General features: G+C 38.0%; 1 pseudogene; it reads left to right on the top strand.

Annotated features, from left to right (window-relative positions):
- Window positions 1-10,199: 10,199 nt before the first annotated feature.
- Window positions 10,200-12,690, top strand: part of LOC134368987 (XK-related protein 3-like) — a 39,665-nt pseudogene continuing 37,174 nt past the window's right edge.

Genomic DNA, 12,690 nt, shown 5'->3' with positions numbered 1-12,690 from the left:
CCAAACCTTCAAAGAGGAATTGATACCAATCCTCTACAAATTATTCCAAAAGATTGAAACAGAGGCCATTCTCCAAACTCATTCTATGAGGCAAACATCACGCTGATACCAAAACCAGACAAAGATGCATCAAAAATAGAAAACTACAGACCAATATCATTGATCAATATAGATGCAATAATCCTCAATAAGATAATAGGTAACAGAATACAGAAACAAGAAAATTATACACCGTGATCAAGTGGGATTCATCCCAGGGATTCAAGGTTGGTTAAACATATGCAAATCAATAAATGTGATACACCATATCAATAAAATCAAACACAAGGACCATATGATCATCTCTATAGATGCTGAAAGAGCAATTGACAAAATTCAACACTCATTCATGATAAAGACTCTCTACAAGTTAGGAATAGATGGAAAGTATCTTAACATAATTAAAGCCAGAAATGATAAACCGACTGCCAATATCATCCTGAATGGGAAAAAGCTTTCAGCTTTTCCTTTAAGAACAGGAACTAGCCAAGGATGCCCACTCTCACAACTCTTATTCAACAGAGTGTTGGAAGTACTGGCCAGAGCAATTAGGGAAGAGAAGGAAATAAAGGGCATCCAGATTGGAAAAGATGAAGTCAAACGGTCCCTGTTTGTGGATTGTTTGATGCTATATATTGAAAAGCCTAAAGCCTCTACAAAAAAACTCATATATCATAGTGTTGATAAATGATTTCAGCAAAGTTGCAGGATACAAAGTCAATGCACAAAAATCAGCAGCATTTCTATACTCCACCAGTGAACATACAGAAAAAGAAATCAAGAAAGCTAGCCCATTGACAAGAGCGACCAACAAAATAAAACACTTAAAGTTAACCATGGATGTGAAAAATCTATACAAAGAGAATACAAACCACTGTTGAGAGAAATTAAAGAGAATCCAAGAAGATGGAAAGATATCCCATGCTCCTGGATTGGAAGAATCAACATTGTGAAAATGTCCATACTACCCAAAGTGATATACAAATTCAATGCAATCCCCATCAAAATTCCAATTACATTTTTCTCCAAAATGGAAAAAACTATCCAGACATTTCAATGGAATAACAAAAAACCATGCATAGCCAAAGCAATCCTGAGCAAAAAAAAATAAAGCTGGAGGCATAACACTACCTAACTTTAAACTATTTTATAAAGCTGTAATAACCAAAGCAGCATGGTACTGGCATAAAAAGAGACACACAGATCAATGGAATAGAATAGAGAACCCAGAAATCAACCCATACACCTACAGCCATCTCATCTTTGACAAAGGCAGCATTTCTACACACTGGAGAGAGACTGCCTCTTCAACAAATGGTGGTGGGATAACTGAATACTCATATGTAGGAGAATGAAACTAGGCCCATATCTTTCACCACATACCAAAATCAACTCAAAATGGATTAATGAATTAAATACACATCGTGAAACATTAAAACTACTTAAAGAATACATAGGGAAAACACTCCACGAAGTACCAGTGGGTGCAGACTTCACGAATAGGACCCCCAAAGCACAGGCAACTAATGGGAAAATAAACAAATAGGATTATACCAATCTAAAAAGCTTCTGCACAGCAAAAGAAACAATCAACAGAGTGAAATGACAACCAACAGAGTGGGAGAAAAATTTGCAAAATATACTCTGACAAAGGATTAATATCCAGAATATACAAGGAACTCAAACAACTTTACAGCAAAAAAACCAACCATATTAAAAAAATGGGCAAAGGAGCTGAATAGGCATTTCTCAAAGGAAGATATACGAATGGTGAACACACACGTGAAAAAATGCTCAATATCATTCAGCATCCAGGAAATGCAAATCAAGACCACTTTGAGTTACCATCTCACTCCAGTCAGGATGGTTAACATCCAAAAGACTGAGAACAATAAGTGCTAGAGAGGTTGTGGAGACAAAGGAACTCTCATCCACTGTTGGTGGGACTGCAAAATGGTGCAGCCTTTATGGAAAATGGTATGTAGTTTCCTCAAACAATTACAGATAGATCTACCATATGACCCAGCGATTCCACTGATGGGATAGACCCAGATTAGTGGAAGTCGTCATGCTAAAGGGATTTGTACTCCAGTCTTTATTGCAGCACTATTTACAAAGCCAAGAGTTGGAACCAGCCCAAATGTCCATGATCAGATGAGTAGATAAGGAAACTGTGGTATATCTACACAATGGAATTCTACTCTTCTATAAAAAAGAATGAAATACTACCATTTGCAATAACATGGATGGACTTAAAGAAAATACATTAAGTGAAACAAGTCAGGCACAGAAAGAAATACTATATGTTCTCTCTTGTTTGTGGGACCTAAAAATAAGTAAATGAATAAAAACACAAATAAATAAAGGGTGGTGGATGGGGAAGATGACACAGAATCACAACAATTCCTTGAACTTTTTAAGACGAATGAACAGGTATGATGTAGCGGGGGAGGGGGAGTGGAAGGGGGAAGAGGAATGGGTAAAGGGTCATGAAAATCAACTACAATGTATATTGAAAATTTAAAATTAAAAAAAAAGAAAAAAAGAATTTTTAGTTAGGAAAAATGTTTCTGAAGATTATGTTCTGATATTTACTTGCTATCTATTGCCTTTCATTTTCCTCATTTTACATTTCGTTTTCTATTCCTTCTCAAGCTGTTAGTGATTAATTGTAATTCACAGTATGCTAGTATTATTTCTCTTGCAATTTGTCCAAATAGAATCTAAAATAAACTATTTTTTTTCAAGCAAAAGTTTACATCTTTTTTTTTTTTTTTTTTTTTAATTTTATTTTGTCGATATACATTGTAGCTGATTAATGCTCCCAATCACCAAAACCTCCCTCCCTCCCCCCTCCCCCCCTCCCCCCCAACAATGTCCTTTCTGTTTGTTTGTTGTATCAACTTCAAATAATTGTGGTTGTTATATCTTCTTCCTCCCCGCCCCCCGGTTTGTGTGTGTATGTGTGTGTGTGAATTTATATATTAATTTTTAGCTCCCTCCAATAAGTGAGAACATGTGGTATTTCTCTTTCTGTGCCTGACTTGTTTCACTTAATATAATTCTCTCAAGGTCCATCCATGTTGTTGCAAATGGCAGTATTTCATTCGTTTTTATAGCTGAGTAGTATTCCATTGTGTAGATGTACCACATTTTCCGTATCCACTCATCTGATGATGGGCATTTGGGCTGGTTCCAACTCTTGGCTATTGTAAAGAGTGCTGCGATGAACATTGGGGAACAGGTATACCTTCGACTTGATGGTTTCCATTCCTCTGGGTATATTCCCAACAGTGGGATGGCTGGGTCGTATGGTAGATCTATTTGCAATTGTTTAAGGAACCTCCATACCATTTTCCATAGAGGCTGCACCATTTTGCAGTCCCACCAACAATGTATGAGAGTTCCTTTTTCTCCGCAGCCTCGCCAGCATTTATCGTTCATAGTCTTTTGGATTTTAGCCATCCTAACTGGGGTTAGATGGTATCTCAATGTGGTTTTGATTTGCATTTCCCGGATGCTGAGTGATGTTGAGCATTTTTTCATATGTCTGTTGGCCATTTGGATATCTTCCTTAGAGAAATGCCTACTTAGCTCTTTTGCCCATTTTTTAATTGGGTTGCTTGTTTTCTTCTTGTAAAGTTGTTTGAGTTCCTTATATATTCTGGATATTAATCCTTTGTCAGATGTATATTTTGCAAATATTTTCTCCCACTCTGTTGGTTGTCTTTTAACTCTTTTAATTGTTTCTTTTGCTGTGCAGAAGCTTTTTAGTTTGATATAATCCCATTTGTTTATTTTTCCTTTGGTTGCCCGTGCTTTTGGGGTCGTATTCATGAAGTCTGTGCCCAGTCCTATTTCCTGAAGTGTTTCCCCTATGTTTTCTTTAAGAAGTTTTATTGTCTCAGGGTGTATATTTAAATCCTTAATCCATTTTGAGTTGATTTTAGTATACGGTGAGAGGTATGGATCTAGTTTCATTCTCCTGCATATCGATATCCAGTTATCCCAGCACCACTTGCTGAAGAGGCAGTCCCTTCCCCAGTGAATAGGTTTGGTGCCTTTGTCAAAGATCAGATGGCAGTAAGTGTGTGGGTTGATTTCTGGATTCTCTATTCTATTCCATTGGTCAGTGTGTCTGTTTTTATGCCAGTACCATACTGTTTTGGTTATTATAGCTTTGTAGTATAGCTTAAAGTCAGGTAGTGTTATGCCTCCAGCTTTATTTTTTTTGCTGAGCATTGCTTTGGCTATTCGTGGTCTTTTATTGTTCCATATAAATGTCTGAATAGTTTTTTCCATTTCTGAGAAAAATGTCTTTGGAATTTTGATGGGGATTGCATTGAATTTGTATATCACTTTGGGTAGTATGGACATTTTCACTATGTTGATTCTTCCAATCCAAGAGCATGGAATATCTTTCCATCTTCTTGTATCCTCTCTAATTTCTCTCAGCAGTGGTTTGTAGTTCTCATTATAGAGATTTTTCACCTCCTTGGTTAACTCAATTCCTAAGTATTTTATTTTTTTGGTGGCTATTGTAAATGGGCAGGCTTTCTTGATTTCTCCTTCTGCATGTTCACTATTGGAGAAAAGAAATGCTACTGATTTTTGTGTGTTGATTTTGTATCCTGCTACTGTGCTGAAATCATTTATCAATTCCAACAGTTTTTTTGTAGAGGTTTTAGGCTGTTCGATATATAGGATCATGTCATCTGCAAACAGGGACAGTTTGACTTCATCTTTTCCAATCTGGATGCCCTTTATTTCCTTCTCTTCTCTGATTGCTCTGGCTAGTACTTCCAACACTATGTTGAATAGGAGTGGTGAGAGTGGGCATCCTTGTCTAGTGCCTGTTCTTAAAGGAAAAGCTTTCAGCTTTTCCCCATTCAGGATGATATTGGCAGTGGGTTTGTCATATATGGCTTTAATTATGTTGAGATACTTTCCCTCTATACCTAACTTATTGAGGGTCTTTGTCATGAATGAGTGCTGAACTTTATCAAATGCTTTTTCAGCATCTATCGAGATGATCATATGGTCCTTGTGTTTGAGTTTATTAATATGGTGTATCACATTTATTGATTTGCGTATGTTGAACCAACCTTGCATCCCTGGGATGAATCCCACTTGATCGTGATGAATAATTTTTCGTATGTGTTGCTGTATTCTGTTTGCTAGTATTTTAGTGAGGATTTTTGCATCTATATTCATCAAGGATATCGGCCTGTAGTTTTCTTTTTTGGTTATATCTTTACCTGGTTTTGGTATCAGGATGATGTTTGCTTCATAGAATGAGTTTGGGAGATTTGCGTCCGTTTCAATCTTTTGGAATAGTTTGTAAAGAATCGGTGTCAATTCCTCTTTGAATGTTTGGTAAAATTCTGCTGTGAATCCATCTGGTCCTGGGCTTTTCTTTGTTGGGAGCCTTCTGATAACAGCTTCAATCTCCTTTATTGTTATTGGTCTGTTCAGATTTTCTACGTCTTCACGGTTCAGTTTTGGGAGCTTGTGTGTGTCCAGAAATTTATCCATTTCCTCCAGATTTTCAAATTTGTTGGCGTACAGTTGTTTATAGTAGTCTCGAATGATTCCTTGTATTTCAGATGAATCAGTTGTAATATCGCCTTTTTCATTTCTAATTTTTGTTATTTGAGTCTTCTCTCTTCTTTTTTTTGTTAGCCATGCTAATGGTTTGTCAATTTTATTTATCTTTTCAAAAAACCAACTTTTTGATTCGTTGATCTTTTGAATTGTTTTTTGGTTTTCAATTTCATTCAGTTCTGCTCTGATCTTAATGATTTCTTTCCGTCTGCTAACTTTAGGATTGGATTGTTCTTGTTTTTCTAGTTCTTTAAGGTGAAGTGTTAGGTTGTTCACTTGCCATCTTTCCATTCTTCTGAAGTGAGCATTTAATGCAATAAATTTTCCCCTCAATACTGCTTTTGCAGTATCCCACAGGTTTTGGTATGATGTATCATTGTTTTCATTAGTTTCAATAAACTTTTTGATTTCCTGCTTGATTTCTTCTTGGACCCATATGTCATTAAGTAGAATCCTGTTTAATTTCCATGTGTTTGTATAGTTTCCAGAGTTTTGTTTGTTATTAATTTCTAGTTTTAATCCATTGTGGTCTGAGAAGATACATGGGATAATTCCAATTTTTTTGAATTTACTGAGACTTGATTTGTGACCTAATATGTGATCTATCCTGGAGAATGATCCATGTGCTGATGAGAAGAATGAATATTCTGAGGTTGTTGGGTGGAATGTTCTGTAGATATCTGCCAATTCCAATTGGTCTAGAGTCTTGTTTAGATCTTGTGTTTCTCTACTGATTCTTTGCCTAGATGATCTGTCTAATATTGACAGTGGAGTGTTCAGGTCCCCTGCTATTATGGTATTAGTGTCTATTTCCTTCTTTAGGTCTAATAGAGTTTGTTTTATAAATCTGGCTGCTCCAACATTGGGTGCGTACATATTTATGATTGTTATGTCTTCTTGATGGATCAGTCCTTTTATCATTAAGTAGTGTCCCTCATTGTCTCTTTTTATGGTTTTTAGTTTAAAGTCTATTTTGTCAGATATAAGAATAGCCACTCCAGCTCGTTTTTCTTTTCTGTTTGCATGGTAAATCTTTTTCCATCCTTTCACTCTTAGTCTGTGTGAATCTTTATGGGTGAGGTGGGTCTCTTGTAGGCAGCATATAGTTGGGTCCTGTTTTTTGATCCAGTCAGCCAGTCTGTGTCTTTTAATTGGGGAATTTAAGCCTTTAACATTAAGAGTTGTTATTGAAAGGTGTTGATTTATTCCTAGCATTTTATTGGTTGTTTGGTTGTCTTAGGTGTCTTTTGTTCCTTGCTTTCTGATTTACTGTTTGGTTTCTTTGTTTGTTGGTTCCTTAGGTTGTAGATAGTGTTTTTGTTAGCTTGTTTTCTCTTCATGAATGCCATTTTTATTGTACTAGCGGGTTTAGATTTTTCTTAGGTTTTTATGGCAGTGGTAGTTATTTTTCAGGAACCAAACCCAGTACTCCCTTGAGGATTTCTTGTAAGGGTGGTCTTGTGGTAGTGAACTCCCGCAGTTTTTGTTTGTCTGAGAAATATACTATTTGCCCCTCATTTCGGAAGGATAGCCTTGCAGGGTAGAGTATTCTTGGCTGGCAATCTTTGTCTTTTAGTATTTTGAAAATATCATCCCATTCCTTTCTAGCTTTTAGGGTTTGTGATGAAAAGTCTGATGTTAACCTGATTGGGGCTCCCTTATAGGTGATTTGACGCTTCTCTCTTGCAGCTTTTAAGATTCTCTCTTTGTCTCTGAGTTTTGCCAATTTGACTATGACATGTCTTGGAGAAGGCCTTTTTGGGTTGAATACGTTTGGAGATCGTTGAGCTTCCTGGATCTGAAGATCTGTGATTTTTCCTATACCTGGGAAGTTTTCTGCCACTATTTTTTTGAATATGTTTTCAATGGAATCTCCATTTTCTTCCCCTTCTGGAATACCCATGACTCGGATATTTGAGCGCTTGAGGTTGTCTGATATCTCTCTCAGATTTTCTTCCATGTCCTTGATTCTTTTTTCTTTCTTTTTGTCTGCTTGTGTTATTTCAAACAGCCCATCTTCAAGTTCAGAGGTTCTCTCTTCAACTTCGACAAGCCTGCTGGTTAAACTCTCCGTTGTGTTTTTTATTTCGCTGAATAACTTCTTCAGTTCAGCAAGTTCTGCTACATTTTTTTTCAGGACATTGATTTCCTTGTATATTTCCTCTTTCAGATCCTGTATACTTTTCCTCATTTCATCATGATGTCTAGCTGAGTTTTCTTGTATCTCATTCAGTTTCCTTAGAATTATCACTCGAAATTCCTTGTCAGTTATTTCAAGGGCTTCTTGTTCTATAGGATCTAGAGTATGAGATTTATTAACTTTTGGTGGTGTACTTTCTTGATTTTTTGTATTTCTGGTGTCTTTTTTTTGGTGTTTATTCATTGTTGCAGGGGGTTTCACAGTCCACCGGTTTAAGACTAATGACTAACTAGGATGTTGCTGTGGTTGCCAATTTGGTATGGCTCCCGCCGTGACTGCTCAGTTGGCCTCTAGTGTCTTGTGTGTGTGGTTGCCTCGGGTCTTGGGCTTCTCCGGGGATCCACCTTTCTGGTCAGCTTGTACTCTGCTGGGCTGGTGGATCACGTACCACAGGGTGTGTGATCTCTGTTGAGCTTTCACTTTCTGTACAGGACTTCTCCCCTTTCCGTGTGCTCTGGCCCAGGCTGTTAGATCGTGCAGTGGCGACCCCACCGGGTGTGTGGTTTCTGTCGAGACTCCGCCTCCCTGGCCGCACGTCACCCCCCTCTGTGAACACTGTGCTGGGCTGGGGCGTGTCTTCTGCACCCCTCGTCTATCAGCTGGGCCTTCAAGACCCTGCTCAGCACCGCCTCGCCCAGGAAGTCTACCAGGTTTCTGCTAGGCACAGACGACCGGTCTCTCTGGGTGCCTTTGTAGCACTGTGTAGATCTTTCTCGGGTCTTGTTCACCTTTGTATCCCCCCGGTATAAACCGAGTCTAGTGCCCGCCTGCAGCCTGCTCTCCGGCAGGTTCAAGCGGACCTGGGAACTCTCCTACCGCACTATTCCCAACCAGAAATTCGTTAGGCTTTTTTCCAAACTGGTGGTCGCAGAGATGGTATCTGCCTCCCAGTAACAGGAAGTTTACCGGGGCCAGAGTCCAGGGTGTGGTGGAGTGACAGTCGGCCCGCCCGTACTTCCTAGCCCTCCCAAAACTGGTCGGGACGCCCCACATCCCCAGCCCTGCCAGAGAACCGTGGAGGGAGTGGGAGAGGAGGTCGGCCCGCAGGGTCCGGAAAGCCCCGCGCCAGGCCAAGCAAATGGGCTCAGTGATGGCCGAGCGGGGCGGAGCTGCCCGCACCTGGGAAAATGGAGGCAGCACCGGGGCAAGGAGTGGCCTGGTGGTGCAGGCGGGGAGCCGCGTGGGCATCCACCCCCCGAACAGAGCTTTGCCAGGGATCACTCACAGTGCTGTGCCAGGTCGGGCGCTCGCTCTGTCTCTGGTTTGTTGCCTTCCGTGTTCTCGGCGCTGCCGCCTCGGGCTGTTCAGTCGCGGCGCCGCTCGGGCGCTCCCAGGAGTCTTCTTTAATGCCGGCCTGAAACCTCGAATCCTGAATAGGGCAGCTGGCCGCCTTCAGTGCGGCCCCAGCCTCCGGGATCCTGGCTGCATCCACAGCAGCCCTGGCGCCGTGTTCCCTGTTTCAAGACTCGCTTTTGCAGCTAAGAATCAGTTCTTTTCCTGCTCCACACTTCAAAGCTGTTGCCTGTAAATGAGGCAGCCTCTCCTGCCGGGGGCAAAGTGGCGTTGAGCCCCCACGACCGGCCAGCAGCAGCAGTCCTCCCTTAAGAGATGGCCAGAGGAAGGTCCACAAGTTTCCCGGCTGCCTGAGGCCTAGTGGCCACCTTTTCCACCTCAGCTACTCCGCGCCAGCCGCCGCAGCCGCCGCCATCTTGAAACTCAAAAAGTTTACATCTATTTGCATTATTTTGGAAGCTCTGGATTATGTCTATTTCAATTGATACTGGACTTGATTAATAATTTTCCATAGAATTAAATCAAACAAAGAAATAGTATTTCAAATTAAAAGTCATCAAAATTTAACAATAAATGGAATTTAAAGGGCTAACTTATTGTATTCCTCTCCTTGGTCAGGAATATCTACTGGTTAATTTTCTTAGTGTCGGTACGAGCAAACTCTGCTTAGATCTTGTGCTATTTTCTTAGGTGGATGTCAGTTGCAGACACTGGCTAAAAAGCACAGAAAGAAGAAAATCATAAGAAATGAGTAGGTTTATCATACTACCTGGTGTTAGGACTGTCATCTGGATATTAAGAGGTGGTTAGTGCCTCATAAAAGTTTGATTTTTGATTTGTTTATAACAATGATTTTTGATTAACAATATGTCAAATAAGATAATGCGGTTTAATATTTCCTAAACCAAATGTAGAATTGTGTTTTGGTCAGTGATCCACATTTGACTTAACATTATCTGTGAGTGTTCAATTATACAGAATCTTGTTTTCTCCTATTTGAATTGGACAGCAAATTGTACTGGATTAACTAACAACAAGACTTTGACTTGTCAGGACCTCAAAAATGGAGACAATATTTGAAGGGCCTGATGAAGAAAGCTCAGGCAGAGTTCCATCTTCCAGGAAGAAGAAATGGTCCTTGACCACAGACCCCATGTAAACTTTCATTCAGCATTCTCTTCTTTACTGTTCTCTACTGCAGTGAGGCTGTCTCTGCTTTGTACATGTTTGAAACTTACAGAAGAATGATGACAAATTCTGGATGTCATTTACCATTGGCATCTTTATTGTGGGAGCAGTTTTGGGTCAAGTTACTCTCATGTTTTTCTACAAAAGTTTGACCAGAAATAAGGCTGTATTTCTTTTTTGGCACATTCTGCTCTTAGGACCTATAATGAGGTAAGTAACAATAAACATTTCTCCTTTGTTCACTGTTTCAAACAAGTAAGTTGAATATAAATACTATTCTAACGATTTAGAATGTAATAATCATCATTTCTCTACTGAAATGCCTCCCTTTTTAGTTTTATTTGGTTTTCATGCTTTTGAAGCTATTAGGAGTATATGATTTTCATCAGATATGACAATGATAGGTTTGAAAAATGCAAATATAAACAAGTCAACTGTTTCATCAGTTCTTTGTATGTACTTATCACTTGCTTGTCTTTATTATTTTTCTCATTCAGCTTATCAGGTATTTTAAATAGTTATGAGAAGTAAACACATAACCTTATATAAAGGGGTAAGAATGGAATGAAAATGAAAGAGAAGGGAAAATCACCTTGCAAAATAATCTCATAAAGTTTCTTTGTGAATTGAAAAGACCTAAGGTCTACATTTTAAATTCTCAAAACCTCCTTGAATGTGAGCTGAAACTTGGAATATTGAAATGTAGTTAAGCCATCATTTCCAGACCACTTCTGTTATTATACTGATTTGCCTGAGGACTATAAATTTTGTAGGAATTTATCTGAGCCAGTTCTACCTTGTAGGTTCAAAAGTATAGAAAACCCAATAGGGAAATACAAGGTCAATTAATGATTCTTTCGATGCCAAAATCTTAATCCCAGTGACAGTGTATGAAGTGATTTGGAGCCATCCACTTGAGCTAATTTATGTTTGATCAGCTGTATTGCCTGAAAGAAGAGGGCTTATGCATCAAGAACAAAAAAGGAAGTATGTATTAACCATAAAACTCAACAAATAAATAAAACTCCTGACAATGTTAGAAGCAATAATCTGTGATGAGTGAAAACGTATATGAGTTTTTCATCCTGATCAGTATTTTCTAAATCTCTTATGATGCCTTCTCTTACAATAAAACTTTAAAATGAAAATAATTTACAAAAATCCCTATCACTGGGAGTTACTGTATTGACCATTTCCCAGTTTATTAGAAAATATTCTAATAAGAATATTAAAGAAATGTGACTGAATGATAGAGAATTATTTGTTGCAAAAATATCTCCAACATAAACTTTTATCATTTTCCTCACATCCTTCACCTTTTAAAAAATTAACTCATTATTCCTTTCATTATCCTTTTGTATCCTACCTCTTCTCATCATGATAGTGTATCTTTTTAAACAAAAATCTCTATAGGTAAGGAAGAACAGTTGATCTTCCCCCTGTTGAAACAGGATATTTGTAATATACTTTTTGAGAATTCATACTTAAACTTACATTACGAAAATATTAATTTATTTATTGTAACTATTATCTACTGAAAAAAAAAGAGGAAGAAGCCCCAAATTAAGGTAAGTGTGCTTATTTTTTCCCCCACATGATATGGAGAAGTCTGTTATTTGGAACTAAATATGTTGATAGTAAATCTTAATTTTCTCTTGGAACCACGCATTATTTAAGAGCCTACTTGTTTAAAAATTCCAAACTGATTTTAAAAAGTTATTTCTGTATTAATGACAATAATGACAACGTATTTATTTATTTTTGGAAGTGTCTTACTTTTTGTCGTTTGCTGTTATGATTCTCTAGATGTTCTCTTTTGGTAGCATACACATTTGATATGACAGGAAATGATATAATATATAAGGTAATGATTTAATTATGCAGTTATATATACAAATACTCCTCAACTTTCGATAGGTCATGTCCCAATAAATAATTTGAAATTGCATTTCATACACCTAACCTACCAAATGTCATAGCTTGACTAGCCTACCTTAAATATGCTCAGTGCACTTATATTAACCTGCGGTTGGGCAAAATCATCTAACCCAAAGCCTATTTTATAGTAAAGTGTTGGATATCTTATGTAGTTTCTTGAACACTCTCCTGAAAGTGAAAAACAGAATGGTTGTAGGGGTACCATCATAAAGCTGAAAAATTGTAAGTTGAACCATTCCATGTGAATGATATACAAATTCACCAAATTAATTTTTAAAAATTTATTATCAATCATAAAATTTTGTTAATACTTCTTGTACATCTCTTTCATAGTATCTCTGTTACAGTTTCTATATCTCTGTTACAGTTTCTATTGTGGCTTTTTGCGGACTTTATATATATATATATATATATATATATATATATAT

Source organism: Cynocephalus volans, chromosome Y, assembly GCF_027409185.1.
Source record: "Cynocephalus volans isolate mCynVol1 chromosome Y, mCynVol1.pri, whole genome shotgun sequence".
NCBI classification, from domain to species: Eukaryota; Metazoa; Chordata; class Mammalia; order Dermoptera; family Cynocephalidae; genus Cynocephalus; species Cynocephalus volans.
Note: the sequence above shows the minus strand (reverse complement) of the source record. Positions and strands in the feature narration are given on the sequence as shown.